Raw genomic sequence first — 21,423 nt, forward strand, 5'->3', positions numbered from 1 at the left:
CTGGAACACTTAGGAAACCGCAGCCCAGACGCCTCTCTCCTGCACTTCAACTTGAGAGTTGTTCGTCCAGCTGTTGTCTAAGGCCCAGGACAGCGCCTTCTCCCACCGGCATCTCACAGGGCCGCCCAGGCTGCAGCTGTCCTGCGCACATTTGTATTTTGACTTGCTGCCTACTGAGTCGCATCCCTGGGGATGATGGTGGAGGGTGAAGGGTGGATTCCGAAGGAGCTGTGGTCACCTTGACCCAAATCCAGTCCGTGGCTAAAACAGTCACTGTGAAAGGGATCTAGATGGGTTGGTGGGCTTCTTTTTTTTTTTTTTTCCCTTCCTTCCTTCCTTCCTCCCCTTCCTTCCAGGGAGGGGGCTGGGGAACTAGTGTTTAATGAGGACAGAGTTTCAGTTTGGGGAGATGACAAAATTCTGGAGGTGGATGGTGGTGGTGGTGGTGGTTGCATGACAACGTGAATGTACTTCCTTCCCCTGAACCAGATACTTTGCGATGGCTAACCTGGTACATTGTATGTTGTGCAGATTTTCCCACAAAAATGTATACAACTTTCTTAAAAAAACAAATCTTTTTTTTTTTTAATACTTGTAAAAACACTGATTTTATTATTCAGAAAAAAAAAAACAAAAGGAAAAGACAGAAACAAAATCCTGGTCATTTGCAGTATCTATCAGCTTTCAATTTGGCTCTCCTGTCCAGAAGTGTTTCATGCAAGAATCCATGTTTCCAGGCCTTTTTCAGAATTTTACTGTCTTCTTTACTTATATTAAGCTTGTGGTCCTGGAAGCTCTGGAATTTTTTTAGGTAATTGATTTCACACCCCACTCCAGTACTCTTGCCTGGAAAATCCCATGGCTGGAAGAGCCTGGTAGGCTGCAGTCCATGGGGTCGCTAAGAGTCGGACACGACTGAGCGACTTCACTTTGACTTTTCACTTTCATGCATTGGAGAAGGAAATGGCAACCCACTCCAGTGTTCTTGCCTGGAGAATCCCAGGGACAGGGGAGCCTGGTGGGCTGCCGTCTATGGGGTCACACAGAGTCAGACACGACTGAAGTGACTTAGCAGCAGCAGCAGCAGCAGATTTCACACTGACATTTCCTTTGTCTTCTTCTGGAATATCATCTTTTTTCTTGGTTTCTCTTTTGGCACAGGATCTGATCTTTACCATTTCTTCTTCTCCTGCCATTTTACTTTTTGCTTCTATATCACCTGCTTCATTGCATCTAATAAAACAGCCATTGGAGGCCAGTAAAGCCATTTTCCCATCTTGAAAGATGGGTTCTCACTGCTCTCTAGGTCCAATTGCATCTGAACGCCCAACAAGAAGTCCATCTGAATTTATACCTAGGTATTTTCCATAGCCAGATTTCAGGGCAATTCTGGAATCAGACTGTTTGACAGCTGTAAACTGCTCTGGAGGACTAGGGCCTCATCAGCTTCTTTATGTGAAGCTCCCAGTGTAAAAAGTCCATTGTCAAGTGGACTTGACATACTTCTGAACTTGCACTTTAAAATGGTTCGTTGGGCACTCTATTGGGGACTTCATGTTGGGATGGAAAAAGGCCTGGGATTGGGAGACGTGCCCGCTCCACTGGTGCATATGTTTTTGGGGATCTCGGGCTCCGTCTCCACTTTCCTGCCTCCCTCCCCCATTCCTGCTCCGGTTCACGTGTTTGGCCACAAGCATGGCCGAATACTCCTATGTGAAGTCCACCAAACTCGTGCCCAAGGGAACCTTTATCCATTTAGGTTCCTTTATCCATTTCAGTTGCTATGGTTCCTGAAATCTCACCAAAGTTTTTTACTGTCCCCCACATTCCAACAATTCTTCATCCACTTCTCTTTTTCTCTTCTCTTTGCTCTTTTTCTTCTTGCTCTTGGCCTTGGTTCCCTTAGGCACGAGTTTGGTGGACTTCACATAGGAGTATTCGGCCATGGTCATGGCCAAACACGTGAACCAGAGCAGGAATGGGCGAGGGAGGCATGAGAGTGGAGATGGAGCCTGAGCTCCCCGAAAACGTACGCACCAGTGGAGCGGGCATGTCTCCACCAAATCCCAGGCCTTTTTTCATTCCAACATGAAGTCCCAAATAGAGTGCCCAACGAACCATTTTAAAGTGCAAGTTCAGAAGCATTTAGCACATTTGTGATGTTGTGAGACCACCGCCTCTAACCCGCTCCTACACACTTTCCTCACCCTCGAAGGGAAACTCACACCCAGGAAGCAGGCAGTCCTCATCCACCATGCCCCCACCTCCGGCAACCTCCTCCTGGCTTTCTGTGTCTGTGTATTGACTTTCTCGAGGTATTTCATGTACATGGACTCCTGCAGCATGCGGTCTTTTGCGTCTGTCTTCTTCCGCAGGACGTCATGTTTTCGGGGTCCATCCACATTGTAGCGTGTGTCATTGCTTTATACAGCTGAGCAATGATTCATCGTTTACTCATCCTCCATTGATGGCTGATGGATACTTGGGAGTTTCCACCTTTAGCCATCGTTGTGTGTGTGTGTGTGTTTTTAATTACCATTTGATCATTTATTTTAGGAAATTTCTTTCTTTGTTTATTTCACTTTATTTTTGGCCGTGCCTCACGGCATGTGGCATCTTAGTTCCCCGACCAGGGGTGGAACCTGTGCCCCCTGAGCTGGAAGCGTGGAGCCTTGACCAGTAGAGACCAGGGAAGTCTTAAAGTTTGTTTCATTTTTAAGTTAATTTTTACTGGAGTGTAGTTGCTTTACGATGTTGTATTAGTTTCTGCTGTGCACCAAAGTGAATCACCTATATGTATACATACGTGTACATGTTAAGTCGCTTCAGTCGTGTCCGACTCTTTGCGACCCCATGGACACAAACCTGCCAGGCTCCTCTGTCCATGGGATTCTCCAGGCAAGAATACTGGAGTGGGTTGCCATTTCCTCCTCCAGAGGCTCTTCCTGACCCAGGGATCGAACCTGAGTCTCTGATGTCTCCTGCACTGGCAGGTTCTTTACCAATAGTGCCACCTGGATGCCCATGTATTCGTGTCCCCTCTTTTTTGGATTTCCTTCCCACTTAGGTCCCACGGAGCACGGAGCAGAGCGCGCTCTCACTGGCTCTCTGTTCTCACTGGCTTTCGGTTTCACCTCTGGCTGTTGTGCATCTGGCTGCTGTGACCGCCTGTGGGCCGGGATTTCCTTGGGCACCTCTGCCGGGATGGTTCAGATGCCCCTTGGCTTTCAGTTTCTTTCTCTCCCCATCAGGAAGGCTGGCAGCTGCCCTTCCTCACCTGTGGCCAGGTTGGTCCTGCTGGGGCCTCCTGCAGCTTCTCTTGGAGAACCTGCCGGGTGACATGTCTCAGTGGGTCACAGCCATCAGAGGCCACCTAGCAATTAGGCAGCCATCTCGTCATGCTCCCTGGGGAGGGTGCCCAGAGACGTGGGCAGGTAGTTCTGTCTGTCATCGGTTTTCTAGAAGCGCCACCGGAGGGGAGCTCATGGCCTTGAAGGGGCAGGTGTTGGAGAATCCAACTCCTTGAGTCACCTCTCAGCTAACCCTCCTTTTCCAGTCCCTGGATATCCTGTCCTACTTCAACTGGAGTGTGACCAGGGCGTGTGACAGGTGGGGACACCGACATGGGAGGGGAGGACAGTGCCAGTGAACTGTGCGCCGGTGCGGTTCACCAGGCGACCCGCCAACATCAGGGCTGTCCTGGGGAGTCGGCTGCTTCCTGATTGTGGATCCAGCAAACACGCGTGATGGGCTTTTAGGATGTGACCGCATAGAGTCATCAGCCGTGGGGCTGCTTCGTCTTTGTTTCCCAAACCCTTTTAATTTATTATATTAAGGTGAAATTCAGCACACATAAAATCAACCATTTTATTTTCATCTCTGTGTGTGTGTGTTTAGTTATTAAGTCGTGCCTGACTTTCTACAACCCCACGGACTGTAGCCCGCCAGGCTCCTCCATTCCATGGGGTTTCCAAGGCAAAAATACTGGAGTGGGTTTCCAGTTATTTCTCCAGGGGATCTTCCTGAGCCAGGGGTCGAACCTGAGTCTCCTGCATTGGCAGGTGAATCCGTCACCACTGAGCCACCTGGGAAGTCCCTATATATTTAAATTTTTATTTTATGTTTGAGTGTAGTTGACTTACAACATTGTGTTAGTTTCAGGTGTACAGCACAGCGGTCAGTTATATATGTACATATCAGTTCAGTTCAGGTCAGTTGCCCGGTCGTGCCCGACTCTGCGACCCCGTGGACTGCAGCACGCCAGGCCTCCCTGTCCTTCACCAACTCCTGGAGCTTGCTCAAACTCATGTCCATCGCGCTGGTGATGTCACGCAACCATCTCATCCTCTGTTGTCCCCTTCTCCTCCCGCCTTCAATCTTTCCCAGCATCAGGGTCTTTTCCAATGAGTAAGTTCTTCATATCAGGTGGCCAAAGTATTGGAGTTTCAGCTTCAGCAGCAATCCTTCCAGTGAATATTCAGGACTTCCTTTAGGATTGACTGCTTTAATCTCCTTGCAGTCCAAGGGAGTCTCAGGAGTCTTCCCCAACACCACAGTTCAAAAGCATCAATTCTTCAGCACTCAGCTTTCTTTATAGTCCAACTCTCACATCCATACATGGCTACTGGAAAAACCATAGCTTTGACTAGACCTTTGTTGGCAAAGTAGTGTCTCTGCTTTTTAATATGCTGTCTAGGTTATATATATATGGTATGTACATATAGCTACTCTCTTTCAGATTCTTTCCCATATAGGTTGTAACAGAGTACTGAGTAGCGGTCCCTGTGCTACACAGTTGGTCCTTGTTTATTACCTAAAAATAAACCATTTAATTAAACTAATTAATTAATTATCCTACTTATTTTTAGAGCTGGATGATTTATTTAATTGAAGTATAATTGCTTACAGTGTTGTGTTAGTTTCTGCTATGTAATGACGTGAATCAGCTATACATATACACACATCCCCTCACTCCTGAGCTTCCCTCCCAGTCCTCTAGATCGTCACGGAGCACCGAGCTGAGCTCCCTGTGCTACACTGTAGCTTCCCATTAGCTATCTATTTTTCTTTTTAAAAATTTTAAAATTTTGCCTGGACCTTGAAACATGTGGGATCTTCGTTTCCCGACCAGGGAGCGACCCTGCACCCCAGGGCACTGGAGTCCTAACCACTGGGCCGCCAGGAAGTCCCCACCTTGGCCATTCTAAAGTGCACAATTCAGCAGCATTCAGCGCCTTCACAATGTCGTGCCTCCACCCCCTCCGTCTGGTTCCAAAGTACATGCCTCCCCTTCAAGGAGCCCTCATACCCCCTGAGTACTTACTCCCCAACCCGAACCCTCTGGCCAGTCATTTGAAAGTTCAGCCCTACACGTGAAGCCGGGCCTCTTGATGGATGTCCATGGCACGTGGTAGGAACTTAAAGAAGGAAGGGTGCAGATGAGGACATCTGTCACGTCCAGGCAGAAGGCTAGACACTCCCCAATGTGTGCTATTCCAGGGGTAACTGGAATGTTTGCCTTTTTCTATGTTTCAGAGGTTGGATCGTGTCTTAAAAGAGTCAGGGCAGTGGAGGCAAGATGATTGGCAGGGCCTCCACTTTCTACTTGGGTGGTGTCGGGCACAGAGTTTATTTCTTTACACATTTTTATTTTATTTTTCTTCCCTTTTTTATTGGATGCACCGCACAGCACGCAGGATCTCAGTTCCCTGACCAGGGATGGAACACCTGTCCTTGCCGTGGAAGCACAGTCTTAACCACTGAACCACCAGGGAAGTCCCATCCACAGCTGTAATTTATGTCCCTGGGACTCAGCTTCCTGGCCTCTGGAGGGGCCTAACAATACCTCTCTGGAGGGCAGCTAGGAGGGGGCTTCGTACAGAGGTTGGCACACAGCAGGTGCTTAGAAATTGTTATCAGAATATTGTGCTTATTCCACGATGGACATGGGAGGATGTTGGGGATGTTGCAGAGACTGACTGTGCTGTTGTCAGCGGGGCTTCGGGGGACAGCCACGTACCACTACTGCCTGTTCTAGTCCTGAAAGGGAAAGTGATAGTCGCTCAGTCGAGTCCAACTCTTTACTACTCCATGGACTGGAGCCCGTCGGGCTCCTCTGTCCATGGCATTCTCCAGGCAAGAATATCGGAGTGGGTTGCCATTCTCTTCTCCAGGGGATGTTTGCGACCCAGGGATACAACCCGGGTCTCCTGCATTGCAGGCAGATTCTTTACCATCTGAGCCACCAGGGAAGTCTAGAGAATTAAAAGGAGGTGGAAAGGTGAAGACCAGGGCAGAGACCTAGGAGGAACTTGCCTCCACTCAGGAGAAGGTGAGACAACTTGAAAACCTTTGAAGAAATGAGGACAGTGTCACACCCTGACTCACCTGTGCCGGTGGGTGTCTCCCTGGGATCGTCCGGGAGCCGCCTCCTCCTCTCCTTTGAACTCGGAAGCTGTGGAGGAGGGTTCCAAAGGCTGTGACTAAGCTCCCAGCCAGCTGACCCTCGCGGCCTTCTGCTGAGCAAGCAGGCGCCGGGCGAGCGCGCCCCGGGCAGCGCATTCATGTGGCTGAGCAAGAATGTGATTTTTGTTTGCCATGTTTCCAACTCTTCTTTGCACACAGAAAAATGCTGCGTGCTTGAGGGTGTGCCCCATTTTTTCTGGCATAGAAGACACTTCTTTAATTCCCAAATAGGATCTGGGATCCACTCTCCTGGTGAGGAAGTCACACTGATTGGCCGGGGACCCCCTCCCCACCATTCCCCCAACCCCTAAGGCATCTTTAGCAAGATGCTACTTATTCTAGATCATCAGAAAGGCAGAATCTGACCGTATTTGTTTCCTAGTGACAAACGATCACCAACTGGGTGCTTAAAATCAACAGAAATGTGGGGCTTCCCTGGTGGTTAAGACTTCCCACTTCCAATGCACGGGATGTGGGTTCAATCCCTGGTTGGGGAAATAAGATCCAGCATGCCACTCATCTCAACCAAAAATTTTTTAAAAACTAAACAAACAGAAATGAATTCTCTTTCAGTCATGGAGGCCAGATGTCTGAAGTCAAGGTGTCAGTAGGGCCGACTGGAGCCCCTCTCCTGGCTGTGGGTGGTCCCCAGCAGTCCCTGGTTTTCCTTAGATGCTAGCTGCTTCCCTCCAGGCTTCGCCTCTGTCATGCGGCCATCTCCCCCGCGTGCATCCTCTCCTTATATAAGGACACCAGTCCCTGGATTTACGGCCCACCCTAATCCAGTATGGCTTCCTCTTAACTGACTACATCTGGACAGACCCTACTTCCAAATATGGTCATATTCTGAGGTCCCGGGTGGATGTGAATTTTGGGAGGGGGGACACGATTCAGCTCGGTACATGAACAAAAACTATAAATGGCAGCAAGGATCTTCAAATTCCAAACACACAAACCTGATACACAGAAAGCCAGACTACCTCCTTTTAAGTACAACCACATTTCATCAGTTTTCTTTTTGTCTGTTTTGTTTTTTTAGGTTAAACTTCTGGGGCTCCTTCACGCCCCAGGCAACACCACCCGGCCCCAGGTAACTGCCGAGCAGCTGGGGCCTTTGGGGAGCAATTAGAGGTACCAGGGGTTCTCTGGGGGCAGTGCTCTGAGGGAACCTGCACGTGTTGGGTGCCAGTATACAGAAATACAGCTAGTTTTTATACGTGGCTGTTGCATCCTGTGACCTTACTGAAGTCACTTCTAAGTCCCAGGGGACTTTTTAAACGGATCCCTTGGAAGTTTCTGTGTAGACAAGCACATCATCTGTAAATAGGAGCTTTTGTGTTTTCCTTTGGCATCTGTGTGCCTTTTCTTGCATTTCTTGCAAGTTCGTTCTGGCTCGAACTTCTAGGACTCTGAGGAGCGGTGGTGCTGAGAGTGAAATCCTGGCTTCGTTCCCAATCTCAGGGGAAAATCTGTCAGTCTTTCAAAAATAAGTACGATGGTAGCTGTAGGCTTTTTGTAGATGTGGAGGGGCAGCTGTGCTGCGTGGCACATGCAGACCAGGGACCAGTGTCCCCTGCAGCGGGAGTGCTGAGTCTTAACTCTACCTCCAGGGAAGTCCCCCCAGTTCTTTACACGACTGAGGAGGTATCACGTGTGGGACAATCCACAAGCAGAGGGCGTGTGGCATGGCAAGGTGTGTTCCGGAGAACAGACTTGGAAGCAGAGCAGCTAGAAGGTGGCGGTGAAGGCGGGGAGCCCTTACTGAGATCCACCCTTGCCTCCCAATCCTGTCACCTACGTCCTGGTGGGCTCGTGGAAGAGGGAGCAGAGAAGCTTTCTGTGGGTGACAGGAGGAGCATCGATTGAGTGCTTACTGTGTGCCACGCACTCGTGGCGTATGATAGATCTAGCTCTAGTTCTCAGAATAGCTGTATGGGGCAGAGTCATTGTCAGTTCCATTTCAGCCGCAGAAACTAGGGTGATAGGAGAGGTGAAGTCATTTGCCCGAGGTCGCACAGCCAAGAACTCAAAGTGCCCGGGCCGTCTGACTTTAGAGCCTGAAATATCCACTTAGCAGAGGTGACGTGCTGTGATGCCTCGTGGCTGGGACCTAATGACCTTACTGGGCAAAGTCAGTGAATGACGGGAACTTGTGGCTGGCTTTCGCCATCCGACAAGTCGAACTGCAGACTCACACTTGCTTGGGCACAATGAGGCTCTCTGGGTCATAGAATACTCTGTCAGGGGTGTTGTTCTGCCACTCGATTGCTGGCTAAGAGCGGTTTCTATTCAGAGGACAGGGACCACAGATGTCCTGATGTTTGTCATTTTCACATTTTTTTTCCTTTTTAGTTGCCTGTCCGACAGTTCACTCTGCACCCGGGGATGGGTTTTCCTAATGAGTTTAAGCTGCACACAGCAGACTCTGACCAGCTTCTGAAGGGGACCTTTTTTTAAATGAGAAAAAAAATAATTTTTGTTTTTAGTAGGCCAGGGATGTCCTATAAAAATGAAGAGGGAGATAAAAATAAGACAGCTTTTTATTACTACAGAAGACACTTTGTGTTTGAGAACTCAGTTTCCACGTTGCCTCAAGTGGGTATGTGAAATGCCTTTCTTCCAAAGAAATAGCTCAAAATGGTAGCCAAGTTATTCCCACCCCCCCACCCCCCCTCCCCCGCCGCCCAAGTTTACCATTACTGAGAAATCTGGCCCGCCTTTGTTCTTGCAAAAATGCAAGTGACTAATCAATCCGAAAGGAATTAAGCTGTCCTTGGTAACGTGAAGCCACGGAACTCAAGTCAGTTGTGTGGATTCCAAGGGGGAAGAGAACACGATCCAGGTAGACTGCCCTGAATGATTGGAAAGGGAGATGGACTCTGTGAAGGAAGTGATGTCTGGGTCTTTGAAAATTTAATGAGGATGTGACTTGACACTTGGACCCCTGTTGTTCGCCTGGGCAGAGTGGAGAACGCTAGTCTGCACAAAATCATCTCCACTCCAATGAGACATTTTCTTTCCTAGATGAAATTAGATTTCTGAAAGCACTGTTTTCCTTTCGTGACTGTGATCTGGCAGTGAGCGGGCCACTGTGTGTGCCTTCCCCAGGCTGGACCAGATCCCTGAGCAGATGTGAGGGATTAGCTGGGGTTTCCATCTGCTGACGGTCACTGCTGTCTCTGAATCTCCTGACTGGTTATCAGAGGACACGGGAACTGCTTTGTGCAGGCGGCGTGGGCTGCCTCTTTCTGGCTGAGGGTGAAGAAACTGGCCTTGGCAGAGTTTGGGCTATTGTGATGTCAGTGCTGCGCGAGGACCCTTCTGTCCAACTGCATAGACTTTCTCTTGGAGGACTGAGATGAATACAAAGGAGAAGTCCTCTGACCTTTCTGGAATGTGTGCACATTTTTTTGATTTCTTAAGCTCTTTCTGCAATGGGCAAAGGCTGATAAATGGGTTTCAACATGTTTTCAAGATGTCTCCCACTTCTGATTCATGGTCGTCCAGCAGCAAAACCAGATACGTCCAATTCAAGCAAATACTGTTGCTTTTTCCCCTTCTTTGATACGGCCAGGCCCTGCAGTGGCTCACAGAGACAATAAATACAGACTACAGTCTTGGTCTGAAGGAGTTTCAGGCTGCAAAGCCAGTAGACAGGAAAACAGTAAGAGAAAGTCTAAATAGAGTTGTTGTTGTTCAGTCGCTCAGTTGTGTCCCACTCTTTGCAACCCCATGGACTGCAGCATGCCAGGCTTCCTTGTCCTTCACTCTCTCCCGGAGTTTGCTCAGACTTATGTTCATTGAGATGATGATGCCATAAATAGAGCAGGACATCAAATTTTCAATTAAATAATTATTTGAGTAATTATTTGCTTAATGGCTACATTCCTCCTAGGTCAGAAGGCCCTTGAAGGCAGGAAAGAAATCTATCCTTTTCATCATCCTATTCCCAGCACCTGGGCAGTGCTTGAAACAAATCAAGTCCCTAAATATGTATTGTCTGATGGAATGAGATTGCAACAAGGTTTTGGGTTTAACACTTGCTACTTTGGAGTGGTGTCTGCTACATGAATTGTTTTCCTTACAGGTTGACTTATAAAGCTTTCAACATCTAAGTAACATAAATGGGCATAAAGTGAGTGCCTATCTCAGTGGATAACTAGGATACTTAATTTTCCTTTGTAGGAGCAATCTGCCTGTGAGCAGATTAAAAAGTCTACTACCTTGGTGGGAGGGGCTTCCCCAGTGGCTCAGTGGTAAAAAATCCACCTGCAATACAGGAGACATAGGAGAAGCGGGTTAGATCCCTGGGTCAGGAAGACCCCTTGGAGGAGGAAATGGCAACCCGCTCCAGTATTCTTGCCTGGAGAATCCTATGGACAGCGGAGCCTAGCAGGCTACAGTCCACACTGCACAAAGAGTCGGACAAAGAGTCGGACACAACTTAGTGACTGAGTATAGCACAGCACATCTTGGTGGGATTTAAGAGACACTGGAAGGCAGCTCCTTTTAAAAAAAAAAAAATTCTAATTTTTCAATTAGATATTCATTCCTTTGCACACTGCAGGTTTTTAAGTCTTCCAATTACACCATTCAAGTGCAGAAATAAAGGTGTACACCTTAAGCCTTTATTCTCCCAACACTTTTTGCAGGCTTTGTGGAAATGGAGGCCCTGGCTAAGCTGTGGGGATAATATTGATCTAACTCTCTGCTTAAAAATAACGGGGCTATGGTTGATTCTGATGGAAATGAGCTTAGGTGGTGATTGGAAAAGCAATTTTCAGACTCAAACTTGGGAGAAGCATCTACAGATCACACTCTAAGAAACCTAAAGAATTCGGAACTGACATTGAAAAGTATTTAAAATTGATAATATCATTGAGTTCAAAGCTGCACATGTCACATTATCAAGTTCAAAGTATACTGTCATTCTTTCTCAGTAACTACGCTGTTATCTCCAAGATAACCAAGGCTACAGGAACAAGATCAGGAAGCCAAGTCTGAGGGCTGAGACCTGATACCCAGACCCCTTTTCTGCTGTGCCCTTGTCACGTAAGCAGCCACACATCTTATCTGCACCCAGAAGTATGTGGGGAGCCTTGAGCAGCACACTCTTGAGATTATTAGGAGATTGAATTCTTTGGAATCATCCAACAACCTCGAACAAAGAAAGTGAAAATGGCCCGTTTTGATAAATGACAGCAGAAAGTTCCTTCAAATCAATGGGCCATCTGTAGATATAAAACAGTTGCTGGTAAACTGTATTAGAGATGAATTATCTCCTCCATTACAATGTTTCCTTTTCTTTAACGCAATTTAGTCCAAGCAAATTGAACAGAAAAGCTTGGGAGGGGTCACATTCAATGGTGGTGGTGGTGTGGGGGAAGCAGAGAACTTACTGGAAACAAGATATGAAATGGGAAAGGAGGTCCGGAGCAGGGGCCAGCGGAGGCCTGCTGCCCAGGAGGCCTGTGCCGAGGACCCTGGCTGTGCCCACGGGAAATTGAATTCAGAGCTCCCTCTGAATCGTAAATCCAGGGCAGCTGGCAGCTTGCCCAGGGCGGCTGGCGCGAAAGGGCAGGAGCGTCTGCGTCTGGCCGACCCCTCTGAGGGTGGGCCCCAGGTGTGCCGGCTGGGGATTCGGTTCCAGCCTTAAGATAACGTTCATCCACAAGCTTTACACTTTATTAATGTCAAAGCGCACTCATCGCCAGGAAAGGAGAGCCTCCATGACACCCCAGAAAGGGTTGAAAAGCTGGAATGACTCTGAAATGCCTCCGGACCAAGGAGGAAGGCTTGACTTTTAAATATGTTTCTTGAGCTTTTTCGCTGAGCACACGTGCGAGGAGGACCCCCCCGGACCACCCCCCCAAGCCCCTAGTCGCCGGGTTTTGTGCTCCGGACCCCACGTCGGTCCACAGGCTGCTGGAAAGCGGGGGCTGAGCGAGGCGCGACGCCTCACTCCCCGGCCCCTGCCCGCGAGGGCCCAGTCTCAGACGCGCGGGGGTCTCCGGGCGGGGCCGCGCGCGCTCCCGAGGGGGGCCGGCGGGGCCCCGCCCACCGCGCCCGGGGCGGGGCCTGCGCGCCACGTGACGGCGGCGCGGCGCGCTGAGCGCCCCGCCCCGCGGGAGGAGGCCCGGGCCGCGACCCGGCCCGCGCGCTGCTGGAGCCGCCCGGCCGCCCGCGCGCTCCGCACCCGCGGCCCCTCGCCCGCCGGCTCCGGGCTCGCCGGCTGCGGCAGCCGCCTCAAGATGGACGAAGACGGCGGCGGCGGCGAGGGCGGCGGCGGTGAGTGTCGGAGGTGTGGCCGGCCCGCCCGGCGGCCTGGGGCGGCGGGGGGGGGGGCGGACGGTGGTGGGTCGCGGACGCGCCGGACCGCCGGGGAGCGGGGACGACCGCTCCCGGCTCGGGGGGCTGGGGGTCCGGGTCCGCCCGAGGAGACCGCATCTGGGTAACAGCGCTGCCGGCTGGCGACCGCCGAGGCCCGCGGCGCGCCGGGCCCCGGAGCCCGAGGCGGGGGTGCTGGGGACTCCGAGGCGGGGGCCGGCGGGGTCGACGCGCGGGCCGGGCGAGCGTCCGGAACGGCCGGGGTCGCCAGGAGGCTCGGGCCGGGACTCGGCGGTCGCTTTCCCCGGGGCGGGGGACCTTGGGGGCGACCTTCCCCGCCTCCTGTCGCCAAGGGCGTCCACGCCCTCGGAGCCCAACCGCCGGTGACCACCCTCCTGGCGTCTTCCCCAGGTGGTGCGGATTGCCAGGGGGGACCCCGGGAAACCGGGAGGGCAAAGTTTGGAATTGGGGATACCCCGGGTCCAGGAAGGGCGGCCGCGGAGAGAAGGTTGAGCATCGTGACAGTTTTCTTGGCTTTAGGTCCAAGTGGTCACGGGGGTCGTTTAAGTGAGGAGGGGGCAGCGAGGGCACACGCGTGTTAGAAAGTAAGGGAACGTGACGGAGTCAGCGGAAAACAATAAGTAAAAAGTCAGAGGAGACGAGGGTCGGAGTCGGGAACTGCTGCCCGCCCGCAGGTGGGACCAGAGAGAACCAGGCTGCCCGTCCGACGCTCAGTCACCTCTTGCTGGAAGATTCGCTTTGACTGTAAATTGTTTAGTGGAATACAGATTCCTGTCGTGTCATGCTGCGAATTACGCCTTTCAAACCGAATAAGGCGTCTGCATAATGTCTATGGATGGAGTGAGTCGTTGGCTTGGGACACAAAGGGTTAATACCACTGTTTTTTACAGGAACACTGGAAGTGAAGGATCTCTCTGTGTGTGTTTTTGCTAAAGATCTCCTAAATGCTGACAGACGGAATCATCAGAATCTCTTGTAATAAGGGAGCGTTTGGGGAAAAGAAAAAAAAAATCTTAATTACAGGCTGCCGGAGCAGCTGCCTGTAAGAATCAGCAGCATTGAACGCTTCGGGATGAAGTAGTTAATCAAGGTGCTTTCTAGAATTTAAGTGATGCTCCAGGGGGAGATGTTTGCCTCGCAGTAAGCCGGCGGGGCTGGGAGGGTGGGAAGTTGGCCCGAGCCCTGGCATTTGCGGAGTTCACTTCTCCTGGTTGAAGCTGGGGGTAGCACTGTGGCCCCGAGTGGCTGTGTTGTTTATGATGGAAAGTTCTGTGGGAAGAAGGAGCCCAGGTGCACACCCTCCTCCAGCCAGACTGCCGTCTGAAGCGTCCAAGAGATGGATTCTCCCTGGACGCCCTGCTTCCTGCCTGTCACAGCTGGGGTAACGGTACAGGCAGACAAGCAGCTCCTCCTTAGAAAATGAAGACTGAACCACTATAATACTTAAATGTTTAACATTCGCGTCCAGGAAGCATGCTGGCTTGGCAATTTCATTCGAAGGTGTTTCGGATTCTGTGAATTAAGAAATGAAAACTTGAAAGTCAGAGCAGGTATACATGTTTGTAAAAACGGAAGCCAGTATAGATCTTGAGGACTAGAGCAAAGGATAGTATTACATCTCAAAAGTCTCAAAACTTTGGGCTATTAACATAGCTCTTTCTGGGGATACAGTCTTGAGATGTCAGAAAAATATCTCACACAGGAGGCTTGCATTAACACTATTCATAATACAGAATTGGAAATTGCGGTGCCTAATAGATTGGTGAAGTAAATTATGGGACATTTTTGGATGAAATATTTCACCAGCATAAAAAATAAGCAGTCTTATGTATTATGGTCTAAACTATGTAAAAACTGATATACAGATGTTTTATTTTTCCAGTTTTTATTCTCCAAGTTTATGGAATGGTATATATTACTTTCAAATTTGGGGAAAAACTTATTAAAAATTTACCCTGCAGTGGGAAAAGGGCTATGATTGTTTTTAATGTATGTGTTTTTTAATTCACTTCACTGGAACAGTCAACAGTGAACAGATACTTATTATCTGCTAAATGTCCCTGTGGCATTAACGGGTATTGATACAGTTTATAAAATCTTTCTTCCTTGCTTTATGAAAGGCACTTGTAAAATATGTTTGGCAGTCTTAGAATGAATATGTTTTTGAGTAAGCGGAAATCTTCTAAGAGTTTTGAAAGAAGAGTCATTATACAGTGATTATTATATAAATTTGGTATGCTTATATTTAATTGTATTGATGGGGGTTTTGAAGTTAACATACCTCTTTACAGTTCGCTAGTTTTTATCACCATATAGATTTCTAAAAAATAATTGCTTCACTTTAAAATTCTTGTTTTTAAAACTGAAGTTCAGCTCTTTGAAAGAGAATAATTTGGAGTGCCAGTCATTTGCAAACGTAAGGTTTTTTTTGGCATATTTTTAAGAGTGTAGTACAGAACTTTGAACTGTATATGGGGAAGTCAGTTTCAGCTTGTTTACCAGAGAGGGTAAATAATCTATTCAAACAGTAGTCATGCCAGGGGCAAAAGGATTTAGAATATCTTCTTTGCTAATATCTTGGTCGGGTTAGGAGACTTCACAGGAGACTCCTGCTTGCTGCTTGGATCATTGAAGTTTTCCTCCAGGGCATTATTTGTTCTTTAAATGTAGGATAAAGAGAGGATGTGGTAGGAATGGCTGGAAGGCCTTTCTCAGGAGGAACCTGTAGTGGGTACTGGGAGACTAGAGCACATTGTAGTTTATAACCGAGCGTTGAGTGCAGTTAAGGTATTTTTGATTCCTTCGGGGGCCCTGTTGCCTTTCAGTTCTCAACCAGTTCTTGAGACGCGTCTGTATTTGGAAGGTGCCTGGCTCGTCTGGCTGGTTGCCACCGTCCTAAGGCTCAGTTTGGGAACCCGTCTGATTGAACTTCCTGCGTGGACCATCTGTGGCAGATGAAGTGAATAACTTTCCTGGGCTTGCCCCTCCCTCTTCCAGCCCCCCACGCCCACCCTGCACCGAAGCCCGTGTACATGCGAGTGAAATCTGCGCTTTAGGTGAACAGCTGCTCCACCTCCTTCAATAAAACTCATATAAATTAAGACCAGGTTGAGATCCTGGATTCCGCCTGTCAGACGAGCGATAACCCCCACACCTGAAACCATCTGTGGGCCAGAGTATCCATCAGTTACCGCTCTTAAGGGGGCAGCGCCGGCCACGGTTTGGTGGGTGTGGATGCCTCGCTTGCCCTGCGCCCGCCGCGGGGCTCACCTCGGGCGCAGTTTGGCCGATGGGAGGCGCCGTTGGGTGACCGGATGGCAGGCGCTCAGGGAGGCGCCAGGTTATCATCCGCCCGCTCCTTCTGCCTCCAGCAGTGTGTGTGTCTAGCGGCTGATCTGCTTTTGGCTCCAGCTCCTGCCTGTTGACCCAGCCCCTGAGCTTTGGAAAGCCATCCTTCCTCTGACCCTCCAGTGTAGAGATGGTGGCCGCTTGTTTCTCTTGCTATCTCTGCATCGTCTCACTATTTCTTGTATGATCCTTGGCTTTTCTGTCACATGTGTAACCACCCCCCTGTTTTAAATTCCCTCTCCTTCAGGTCCTCAGAGGTTTTCTCTGGGTGGGCCCAAAAGAGACACAGCAGCTTGGCACTGTGGTGAAGAACCTGCCCGCCAGTACAGGAGATGCGGGTTCAATCCCCGGGTCGGGAAAACCCCCTGGAGGAGGAAATGGCAACCCACTCCAGTATTGCCTGGAGAATCCCATGGACAGAGGAGCCTGGAGGGCTACAGCCCATGGGGTCGCAAAGAATCAGACACGACTGAGCCACTGAGCATGCACACACACATATCCTTTGAGCAAGGCAGCAGTGCTAGTTCAGGGATTTCACATGTATTTTTACCTGTGTGAGATGCAAGATTATTCACTGTGTGGTTTGTAATAGTAAAAGATAGGGAATCACCTGAGTGTGTGCTGCAGGTTATATACCCAGATGGCAAGTGAAGATGTGAGGTTGTAGAAAGGAATGAGGAGGCTCCTTAGGAATTGAGGGGCAAAGACTTCCAAATGTTTTACTAAGTTATAAAAGCAAATTGTAAGCAAATGTGCATTGTTTGTTACCATTTCCGTTTTCAAAAAGGGGGCAAAAAGGAAGTGCTTGCATGAAAATTCTCAGGAAGGCTCAACAAGGAACTCATAGCAGTGGTCACCTGGAGGGGAGGCTGATGGAGGCAGGGAAACCGAAACCTCTCTCTATGCCTGTTTAGTTTTTGGTGTTCAAAAAAAGGCTTGTCCATCTCCATTGTTTCCCAAACTGGAAACCAGTTTCACAGAAAAACAGTACACTGGTAAGGAAACACCCTTTGTTGAAGTTGAAACATAGTTGACTTAAAATGCTACATTAGTTTCGGGTGTACCACATAACGCTTCAATATTTTGTAGAGTTTTGCTATATTAAAATGTCAGGATAGCATGTAGAAAGTTGTGGAATACATTACTTGTTTTTCAGCCTATGCATAAGAAATAAACCGCTTTCTTTTGAGTGCTTCAAAAGTGGCTCGATGGGTGCTTTCAGAGTACTCTTTTCTAGAACAAGTTATTCAGCAGACATCGATATTGTCCCTGCCAAATGCCCGGTCCTGTGCGAAAGGGTGTATATGATGAATAAAGCAGCTGAATTTCCTGCATTCCTCGGACTTTTGTTTAGATGGGAGACTGATGAAAAATGTAAACAGATGTATCAAGTCCTTGCAGATTATGCTGATGTGTGAAGAGAGGTTGGGGGTGAGCGGGGTGGGGGCGGGAGCAGGTCAGTGGGGTGGGTGGGGTGGGGGCAGGCGGCCTCTGGGGAGAAAACTCTTTCAGGGGTGGCCTGAAGGGGTCCAGGGCCTGGCTAGTAGAGGGCCCAAAGCTGCCCCGTGTGGTGTGAGCAGAGAGGGAGCTGGGACGTGTCCGGCAGTTTGAGTAGGTAAGGAATTCAGATTTTATTCGAGGTGCATGAAGCCGACGAAGGGTTTCAGCCTGGGGAATGACATTTGATTTATGTTTAAATAATTGTAGCTAATGTTTACAGAATGGCCTCTGTGTCCGGTTCTGTCCCGCCTGCCTTACGGATCTTAACCTATTTACTTTGCGCAATAAACCCGGTAGGGACTTACCGTCAGCACCGTTTATGGATGAAAAGGGAAGCCGTGGAGGCACAGGGAAGCCAGGTAACCTGGTTCAGGCTCCACAGCTAGCAAGTGGTGGAGCCGGGCCTCGAACCCTGGCATGCTGGCTCCAGAGGCCTTGCCCTTAACCTCTGGACACCCTGCCCTGTGCCGGAGGGGAGGAGGGGTGGCGAGGACCAGGGCCCGGCCCCAGGGTGAGGCGGCTCGAGCGGCAGAAGTGAAGGCAAAGCACAGAAAGCAGTGAAACTCTCATGTTCCCATTACCCAGGGTCCATATAGTAGCTGTTCCGTGTTCTGTTGCCTGATTTCAGGTCTTTACAAAAAACAAGGACGGCATTTCAGATGCATGTCTCACCTCTGTGCCCGGCAGCGTCGTGCCTCCATTGCTCAGGCGGGGTCCCCTTCTGCTGCTTTAGCCCTCCCTTAGGGCTCCATTCTCCCTGATGCTGTCCTTGGCGTCCGGCAGCCAGAGGTCGTGTCGCTCCTCTCCACGTCCGCGCTGTCCTCGGTTATCCCAGAGCCCTTTGCTGCCTGCATCCAGGACCTGCGGTCTGGGGTGCCCGAGCCCTCTGCGGGGGTCTGCACGCTTTGCCTCCAAGAGGCCCGACAGGAGGCATTTGCTGCTGTGTGCACCACACTCGGGCTCTCATGAACTCTCCTTGGTAGCCCTGGTGGTGGTTGTCGTGTCTGCCTCCCTCTGGTGCCATAGACTGTAGCCCGCCAGGCTCCTCTGTCTGTGGGATTTCCCAGGCAGGAATAATGGAGTGGATTGGCCTCTCCCTTCTCCAGGGGATCTTTCCCACCCAGGGATTGAACCTGCAACTCTGCCCGGCAGGTGATTCTTTACCACTGAGTCACCTGGGAATTGCTGATAACCCTTTAAAAACATAGACTACTCTTATCTCGGCCTGTCCTTGCCCTCTCTCCTCCGTTGACGGGTCCCCTCACCTGTGTCCCCTCGCCGGTCTCCTTGCTGTTCCTGTGAACCTACCGAGCGCCCCCGGCCCCTGCTCTTCCCGCGGCGGTCTCCCCTTGGATGGCTGGGCACGCCCTGGCTTCCTTCCTTCCGGCTTCTGTTCCCGTGTCTCCTTTCCGCAGAGGTCTTCCTCCACCGGCCTGTCGTAAGCAGCACCTCGCTGTCCCCTTTCCCAGCCTTCTTTTTTCTGCTTGGCGTTTATCACTCCTCACCTGCTCCCGTCCCGGTCATGGCTGGTGTCTTCTTTCTCAGAACGTGAGTTCTGTGAACGCAGGACTGTGGTCTGCTTTTACCCGCCACTGTGTCTCCAAGACCTGGGCCACTGTGTGTAACAGGCCACCGGTAAATACTTGTTCATAAACTGAGCGAGTGGAACTCGCTGTTGTTGAGCAGTTCTGGTTCTCTGCCTGCCTTCTGTACTTCCTCGAGGCAACCATGATGAATGTGATGTGGGCCCCCCTGGAACGGTTCTCATGCTTGAACATGTGTGTGTGTGTGTGCCCACAAGCGATGCATGGATCTATTTTTGGTTTAAAAACTATTAAAAATGGCACTGCGCTGCGTGTGGTGTTCTGCAGCTCCAGGTAGAGGCTGTCCACGCTGTCACAGAGACCCTGTTTACGTGTTATTTCTCTTCTCCTGCACTTGGACTGTCACCTTGAATTTGGATTGTTACAAACAGCACTGAGCGGGTGCTCACCTCCATTTACGAGCGTGTGAAAGCTTTTCGCAAGTATCGCAGTTGTGGGTTGAGGTATGCTTTCCGTTTCCCCAGATGTTGGCAGGTTCCTTTCCCACTAGGTGTTATTATCAGTATTCTAATCAGCTCTTGCCCTGTGTGGGACTTTTAAAATGTCTTGCCGTCTCCTGGTAAGAAAGGATGTGTTGTTTTAATCTGCATGGCTTTGCTAGATGTATTTTGGAGAATCAGAAAAACGAACTGACAGCTTGGAGGTTAAAGGAGAAGGAACTGCAAAAGCCAGAGGTGACTCCTCGGTTTCTGGCTCCTATGACCGAAGGTGGTGCTGCAGCTTCATGAGAAGGGCAAGTCTTGAGAGAAAACTGTTTGGAGGGTCCACTTGTTTTTTTTTTTTTTTGGTCCAAGGTGTCATTATTTTGCTCTCACTTTTGAAGGACAGTTTCTCTGGGTATACCGTTGTGAGTTGGCTGGCTATTCCTTGCCGTGCTTCGACATGTGGAGTCACTGCTCTCTGCCTTCCATCGCTTCTGTTGGACAGCCGGCTGTATCAGGCTTTTTTTGTTGAGGGTGCTGTATCTCTCCCACCGCCTTGCGCTACTTTTTCGGACTTTTCTCTCTGCCTCTGGTTCTTCATTGTATCAGGTTTTCGTGCAGGGTCCAGAGGGGGTTTTCTTGGAATTGGTCCTTATGGGAATCCGTGGTGGTGGTTCTTTTTGGTAGGGTAGTGACACGACTTACTCTTAAATTAGATTTGGAGAAGTCTTAGCGTCTGTCTCCACGTTTATTATTTTGGCTGCATGTCCTGTCTCTTCTCCTCTGGGACACTGATTACCTCTTCATCATGTCCTTATATCTCTTCGACGTTTTTCCTGTCCTTCATCCTTTCGATCTTGCCATGCTTCACTCTGCATAATTTTCTCCTGACCTACATTCCAGTGCATTAATCCTCTCTTCATCTCTGTCTACTCTGTGTTAAATTCTTAATTTCAGTCATTGCCCTTTTCAGTGTTGTTGATTTTGTTTTTTAGATACCAGTTTTCCATGAAAAACTTTGATCTTGTCTGTGACTTCCTGTATTAATCAGTTATCGGGTCTGATAAACGTCTGGGCATCCTGTGAGTATATTCTGTTGTCTGTTTCACGCTTGGTTTTCTAGATTGCCTGTTAAGCTTTAATTAAATTCTGGATGATGGGTATGAAAAATGGTAGGGGTAGTTTGGGACTGTCTTCCTCTAGAGAGGCTTCTGGCAGGCAGTTAGGATAGGGAAATACCACTTTAAAACCGTGAGGGTCGGTCCCCCTGTGGTTACCCCTCTCCTAGGGTATGGCTCTTCAGTGGTTCCAGCTGCAAGCTTGGGGTGTTTACCAGCGCCTCTTCTGCTTGGCAGCCCCTGAGTTCTAATTTGGTCTCCCAGTCCCATCAGACTGCTGGAGATTCTGCTGACGTCAGATACTCAACTGCTTGTCTTTGCCTAGCTTCTTGGCCTTTCACTCTGCCTGAATTGGCAAGTGTCTCAAGGAGGAAACTGCACCTTCTCTCTAGGATCCTGGCCTCCTAGGTCCTCTGATACTTTCACACAGTCAGTTCTTACAACGTGCTCAGCTTTTTTAGTTGTTTTTTGGCAGAAGGGTTGTCTGCAACAAGCTGGTCAGGTTTGACTGGAAACAGTCTCAGGAGTTCAGTTTTGGTGTTTAAAATCAGACCTGTTTGTGAGATGTCCTGGTAGAGATGGTAGGAAGATGCTTAGCTGTGTAGTCTGCTAGGAAGA

At 49.7% G+C, this 21,423-nt stretch overlaps 1 pseudogene; it reads right to left on the bottom strand.

The window, feature by feature from the left end:
• Positions 1 to 636: 636 nt before the first annotated feature.
• Positions 637 to 1,946, bottom strand: LOC113883633 (annotated as a pseudogene).
• Between the last annotated feature and the right edge of the window lie 19,477 nt (positions 1,947 to 21,423).

This window comes from Bos indicus x Bos taurus, chromosome 25 (assembly GCF_003369695.1).
Source record: "Bos indicus x Bos taurus breed Angus x Brahman F1 hybrid chromosome 25, Bos_hybrid_MaternalHap_v2.0, whole genome shotgun sequence".
Taxonomy (NCBI): Eukaryota; Metazoa; Chordata; class Mammalia; order Artiodactyla; family Bovidae; genus Bos; species Bos indicus x Bos taurus.